The sequence below is a fragment of the Microcebus murinus genome, chromosome X, assembly GCF_040939455.1.
Source record: "Microcebus murinus isolate Inina chromosome X, M.murinus_Inina_mat1.0, whole genome shotgun sequence".
In the NCBI taxonomy this organism is placed as follows: Eukaryota; Metazoa; Chordata; class Mammalia; order Primates; family Cheirogaleidae; genus Microcebus; species Microcebus murinus.
Window position 1 is genome coordinate 37,675,170 of NC_134136.1, and position 6,870 is coordinate 37,682,039.

The 6,870-nt window shown below is 42.7% G+C and overlaps 1 protein-coding gene across 4 annotated transcripts in view; it reads right to left on the reverse strand.

Annotated features, from left to right (window-relative positions):
* The window catches only part of ACSL4 (acyl-CoA synthetase long chain family member 4), an 80,982-nt gene extending 79,844 nt beyond the window's left edge, over positions 1–1,138 (reverse strand). For 2 of the 4 annotated variants that reach the window (XM_012750303.2, XM_075999070.1), the window contains exon 1: positions 981–1,137. The gene's annotated coding sequence lies outside the window, so the exon portion shown is untranslated. Of the gene's footprint in view, positions 1–980 lie in introns of all 4 variants that reach the window. The other 2 variants (XM_012750285.3, XM_012750294.3) reach the window with 2 other exon arrangements.
* Positions 1,139–6,870: the final 5,732 nt, after the last annotated feature.

Below are 6,870 nucleotides of genomic sequence, written 5' to 3' on the forward strand. Positions count from 1 at the left end.
ACTGAGGCATTGCTTAAACCATTAACCAATAAAGCAAACCGCTTATTTTTCAATGGGATTCATGTCAATGCTATTCACCCGTATTTTGCATCTCCATGTCGTTTCTCAGAGAAACAATTGATCTTTTTTTTAAGGTGAAAAACTCGAAGAGCAAATTAATTTCAAGAGGGTGAAAAAGCTGCCTTTGAAGGAGGAGATGCTGGAGTGAAGAGAAATGACGTCTTATTTAAAATATGTAACCCCTTGATGGGGTTAGGCAATGAATCATATTCTCCTAGATTTTTCTATGTCTATAGACATCAGCCACAGTTCTTTTGGGCACTGGAATCAGAAGAGGAAGTGAATAAAGCTAATAATAAATATAAAGCACCCACTGAAGGCAGGGATGTAGATAAAAAGACCGGGGGTTAAGGAGAGCATGCTTCGCCAGAATCCAGCTGTTTTCTAAAATACCCAAACGTACGGAAGGTAGGAAGATATGGGAAGCAAGGGCATCATCCCTTAAATTCGAGAGGGCGGATGCTTCTAGGGCCAGAGACTCCCCGGCTCTCAGTGATAGAACAACTGGGAGGGGACAAAATGGAGTTGAGGTCTAGGGGCGCCCTAAAGGTCGTTTGGAGGTCTAGCAAGCAGTTGATGGGCTCCTCTCCAAAGGGTCATGGGAAAGCCCAGTACCCCGATCGGGAAGATGACTTCTGGCCCTCGGGGTACGGTGAGCAGCAGGAAGGGGCAGGCCAGGGTCTCGAGGACCCCAGGAAAGGAACAGATACAGTGACCTCGGGAATCTCCTCGATCCCAGGGAAGGCAGGCGGATAGAGGGCCGCGGCTCAAGAAGAAAGCGAGCCGATTCCGGGAACCGGAATGCCCACCCAGTCTCCTCACGGCTCAGGTGAGGTACGCTAGCCCCGCTGGGGATGGGGCCCCAATACTGAAAGGGCAGGGGTGCCGGGGCCTCAGCCTACCCGGCCGGGGTTACTCACCCGAGGCGCTGCCCCTCGCGTCTTCGCTGCCGGCCGGCGCCTGACGCTCAGGAAGCTCGCAGAAAGGAGCCGCGTGCCCGCTAGCGCCGGGGCGAGGAGGGGCGCGCCGCGGAGGCCGGAGAAAAAGCCGCAGCGGCGCGCGCGCACCCGGACGGCCGGCGGAGGCGGGGCGCGGCGCGAGCCCGGAAAAGACGCGCCCGGAGGGGCGGGCGGAGCGGGGGCGCGCGGTGGTGTGGCTGAGCCAGCCGAATCGCGGGCGGCAGACGGCTCAGCCCACCCACGCGCCCGCCCCCGCTCGCCCGAGACGTCAGCCGAAAAGGCGGGGCCGAGCGGGCCTCCAGGGAGGGGGACTGCGGGGCCGCTGAGGCGGCTAACGGCAGGTTGTGGCTGCGGCTCGCGATTTGCTGCTGCCAGGCTTGCCGGCGAATGCGTTTCTCGAAGGTCCTTGTGTCTAATCGCAGAGAGGTGCTGAACGGGATCACACCCGCACCTGCAGTCGCTCCCAAGGACTTCACCTCAGGATGAAACTTTCCCTAGGGTCATCTTCCAGCAGCCCTTTAAAGATATTCATCTTTGGACTTATCTGTTCTTCCTTTAGAGAGAGAGATATCTTAACACTCTTTGACTAAAGGCATCCGTTCCTGTAAGCCTGAGCTTATGCCTCTCATCCGTTTATCTTGCTTCTCAACGCCGTTAAGATCCCCGTTCCCTCCCACTCATAAAATATCACAAAAATACAGGGTTTTCGCGCTATGACTTCCATTTCCACCACAGTGTAATGGCAAAAGAGCCCCTAACTGATAAAAGTCACCGCAGCACTGTGACATCTTGCCCTCATCCTTGCTTATAAGCCAGTCCCACAAATGTTCCCAAGAGATTCAAGAAATCGCTGTTAAAAATAAAATTCCAGCGAACTGTCTCAGAACTTCAAAAGGTTCAGGCCGTAATTGCAAATGAGCCACGACAAACTGCCAAGAATATATTATCAAAAAAAAGAAATCTCAAGTATTCTTCGAGTTCCCTGATGCATAATGGTGGACTAGCTACCTCTTCTTGCTAGTAATGGACATTTCACTTCAATTCCTATTTTCCATTTCCCCATAGAATGACCAGTTGTGTATTTATACACACATATATACCTCAACACCTCAGATTACAGGTTAAAGTAGCTCTTTAAACATCAGTGTGCATCAGAATCATGTTAAAATGTAGATACCTGGAGCTACAACTTCCAGATATTTTGATTCAGATCTGGGTGAGTCAGCCTGAGCAAGAGGGAAACCCATCTCTACTAAAAAATAGAAAATGAGCCAGGCGTCGTGGCGTGTGCCTTTAGTCCCAGCTACTTGGGAGGCTGAGGCAGGAGGATCCCTTGAGCCCAGGAGTTTGAGGTTGCTGTTTGCTAGGCTGATGCCACGGCACTCACTCTAGCCTGGGCAACAAAGTGAGACCCTGTCTCTAAAACAATAAATAAATAAATAAATAAAAATAAAGCCATACTATGGTTCAATTTCCAACATACCCACCCACTTACATATATTATAACATACTTATAAATATTACTAAGGCAGCCATGTAGCTTCCTTTTTCAAGATTGACCTAGAAAACTCAGGATCTCAAACAAGGAATTAAATTGTCATCTTTGTTTTACGAAATATTGTTGTAAGACCATAAATAAGCAATCATTTGTCAGCTGTGTAATTCACTGCATACCTATAGTATACAGAGCACTGTCATCTAAAGTAGGGTTAACACAAAAGAAATTGAAGAAATGATCATCCCTGCCCTCAACATACTTAGTGTCTAGTTGTGGAATTAAAATACAGACACAATACAGATCCAGCGTAGCACATAAATCAATCCGTTGGACCAAGATGAAAAAGAACTTGTAATTAAAGAGTACTTTTGCCAGTCTCCTTTATTATCAGTCTCTTGGCCCAGACATTTTCAATTAAGTAATTTCCTCTGAACACTGAGTCCTCAGCTTACTGAAGTTCCTCCAACTCTGTGGTATATAAAGGAAAGAAATCACTAGAGCCTGAAACTACCAGTTTTTTGTTTGTATGTGTGTATCTATATACACACATACATATGTACATGTGTGCACGCTATATATATATATTTATCAGACCAAGAAACCACTTGAAGTTTCAAGATCTTTATCACTTAAGCTATTCGATAGTGCACACAGGGCTATCTTTATTACCTACCATAGCTCACCTTTTCCTCCACATTTAACAATACCCACGATGAAGAGGAAAGAAGAGCTACATCTCCAGAAAGGAAACCAAGTGTATCCATACTATTTCCTTTCCTTTTTCACATTTTCAGAGTCAAAACAAACCTTGTTTAATTTCTTGTCATCAGAAACCTTCCAAGAACTATTGCCCTGAGCAAAACATTTCCCAAGCAGCTATCTGACATTTTAGACAGAACATTTGCACTGTTGTTTACTACTTAAGAAGACGAGGTATTATTATCCCTCTTTTACAGATAAACAGATACAGGTTAAATGACTTGTCCAGTCACACAACTAACTATTTATAGTAACAGAGCCTGGATTTCCTACCACACTTGTCATAACTCTTAGACCAGGGTGCTTGCCACTACATTAGGCTCCCTTGGGAATGAATCCTACCCGGAACTACCAATCCAATTAGAAATGGAATAAACACACGAAAATGGAAGAGTTAGGGAAATGTACAGTGCAATTGACAGATTCAAAATACAACATAAAACGCACTGAAAGCATGAAAATTAAACCATTAGAAGCAAAATAGAATTTTGCAGGATGGCTCTGTTAGCAGGCACTGATATTTAGACCGTACCCCTTTTACTCTTCTGTAACAAGAAGCTGAAATGGATAGCCAGGCTGCTCTTGGCATTAGTTATTTATGGAAAGGCAGAAAACAACTGTTCTTCATTGACTTCGTCACAAGCCTTTGCATGTTAAACTTCACAGGTTTGTAGAATAATACTTTTTTCCTGCGGTCCAACTATAATACAAGCAGCAGGACTCCATAATAATATTTGTATAGACAAGTTGTGTTAGGCTTTGTCATTAACAAACCTGATTTTTTGCAGACCCAATAACCAGACCAAATATTGTCTTTAGTGGCTTGTATGAAACAACTGGTGAAATCAGAAACCTTAGAAGATGATCTCACTGTGAACATAAATAATAACCTAAGCTACTCCTTTCAAAAATGGTCAAAGGCACAGTAGCTAGATCTAAATATTGTTTTTGAGAAGTGGTTCATCTTTTCAAAATAACCTTCTTTTCATTCTGGTACATTATACAGGTTTTTTAATTAATTGAAAAACCAAAACAAATGAGAAGATGTCTACTGCACCCAGATAGGAAGGCACAGCATTGTAAAGAGTCAGGTCTTCCCAAATTAATCTATCAAGTCAGTGTAGACCAAATCAAAATCCCAGCAGGGTTTTAATGAAACTTAATTTTAGTTTCTCCCATGAAACTCATCAGTTATCCTTGAAAATTGCTTTAGCAATCATCTCAAAAAGGAAAAAAAAAGACCAAAATATTCCTATTATCCATAAGGCCAGGAGCAAGTAAAATGCACTGTGATTGTCATCAAATGCACAAGAAAGTTATCTATGGTATATTTTTGCCCATTCTCTGTAGTGATTCTGGCCAGTAATGTTAGGAAAAAGGATAGATCATCAACATCATAACTCTCCTTAAATCTCTCTTTATTACCCTTTCTCTTTTACATACAAAAAGATTCCAATATGTCCTATTCTTAAAATACCAGTAAAATAATAAAACTTTAAAATTCCCCTTACTCAGAATCGACTATTACAACTGGGGAGGCCACTTAAAAGCAGGGTAGCAGGATGGAAACCACATGGACTTTGAACTTAGGCCAATCACCCTAGACCATCTTACATAACCTCTTTCTGAGCCTCAGCCTCTTTATCTGTAAATTGGGGATAATAATGGCACCTCACTCATAAGGCTCTTCTGAGGGAAGATTAAATGAAATCATGCTCATAAAATGCCTGATTTATGGCAAGTGTGGAGAAATGATGGCTATTAATTACCAAGTCCAGCCTCCTCATTTTGCAGATGAGAAAAAAGGAAGCTAGAACCAGAAGTCTTTCTCCAGATTCTCCTACTTATTGAGCGACTTCCTTTAAAGCCAAGAGCTAAAGTCCTTGACAGGTGATCTACAGCCACTTCATTCACTAATCACTGTCTGACCTCCAAGCTAATTCCCATTCCTTTCAATCCTCCAAATATTCCCTTTGCTAATGCCTTCTGTGAAATTGACAAACCCCATAATTATACCTAAATATTCACTCTGCTTAGACTTTTGGATATTTATTCAAAGCAATCTTTCTTCAAACCAAAATGCTGTAATAAAGCCAGGAGAGGTGGCTCACACCTGTAATCCTAGCACTGTGGGAGGCCGAGGTGGGAGGATTGCTTGATGTTAGGAGTTCAAGACCAGCCTGAGCAAGAGCAAGACCCGGTCTCCACTAAAAACGGAAAAAAAAAGTAACCAGTCAACTAAAAATAGAAACAAAATATTAGCCAGGCATGGTGGCTCGTGCCTATATTCCCAGCTATTCAGGAGGCTTACGCAGGAGGATCACTTGAGCACAGGAGTTAGAGGTTGCTGTGAGCTAGGCTGACACCACGGCACTCAATCTAGCCCAGGCAACAAAGCAAGACTCTGTCTCAAAAAAAAAAAATGCTATAATAAAACTGTGCTTCACTTGGACCCTATATGGCACTTGGATCCAAGCCAAGTTATTATTATTCAAATAGAAATCTTTAGGCTGGGCATGATAGCTCATGCAAGTAATAAATCCTAGCATTCTGAGAAGCTGAGGAGGGAGGATCGCTTGAGGTCAGGAGTTAGACATCAAGACCAGCCTGAGCAACAGTAAGACCCTGTATCTATAAAAAATACAAAAATTAGCTGAGAGTGGTGGTGCACGCCTATAGTCCCAGCTACTCAGGAGGCTGAAGCAGGAGAATCGCTTGAGCACAGGAGTTTGAGGTTGCAGTGAGCTGTGGTGATGCCACTATACTTTAGCCTGGGTGACAGGGTGAGATTCTGTCTTAAAAAAACAAAACTGTATTATGTTTGAATAATAAAAGCCACCATTTATTGGGCCCTTACTATATGCCAGGTACTGCCCCAAATGCATTACATATATTAATTTATTTAACCTTCACAACAGGCCTAAGAGGTAGATTCTATTATTATTTCAGAGGAAAATATGCATATGGCTGAATAAGTAACATTTCGTGTGTCCATCTCATCATCACATAAACCCACCAACCCACCTAAAAGAGAAGCAAAGTCTCATTTGGAACATCCTACTTCTATATTAGACCAAAGGTGAACCTCTACCATGAGAAGACATTTCTAGAAAATACCTTGAAGGTGAATCATAGATTTTAAGAAAGTCAATTTTAGTTATTGTATGTATCTAATCCAGATCATCTATACAGGCAGCTTTCAGAATCCGTGGCTAACCTCAACTTTCAACCAGCTAATTTCAATAGCATTTATGAAATAGTTCAACAAATCTAATGTTGTTGCCACAGGGCAAAAATTTAGATATGGCGATGTAGATCAGTTTAAGAATGAGTCCTCCCCTGTGACTGTAGTCTTACTGAGTCATGGTACAAATTATGCCCTATGTGAAGGTGTCCATATTCTTTGTAATGTCACTGTACTTGGACTAAATAAATTCCTGAAAGGCTATCTGTAAGGCAAATGTGCACTCAGTAAGCCCCACTTTTTCATTGATTGTCTTTATATTATTATTTTTCTCTAGCCCAGGCAACAGAGACTCTGTCTCAAAAAATATGTATATTTTATTATTTTTATTACAAAAGAAGTGCGTTGAC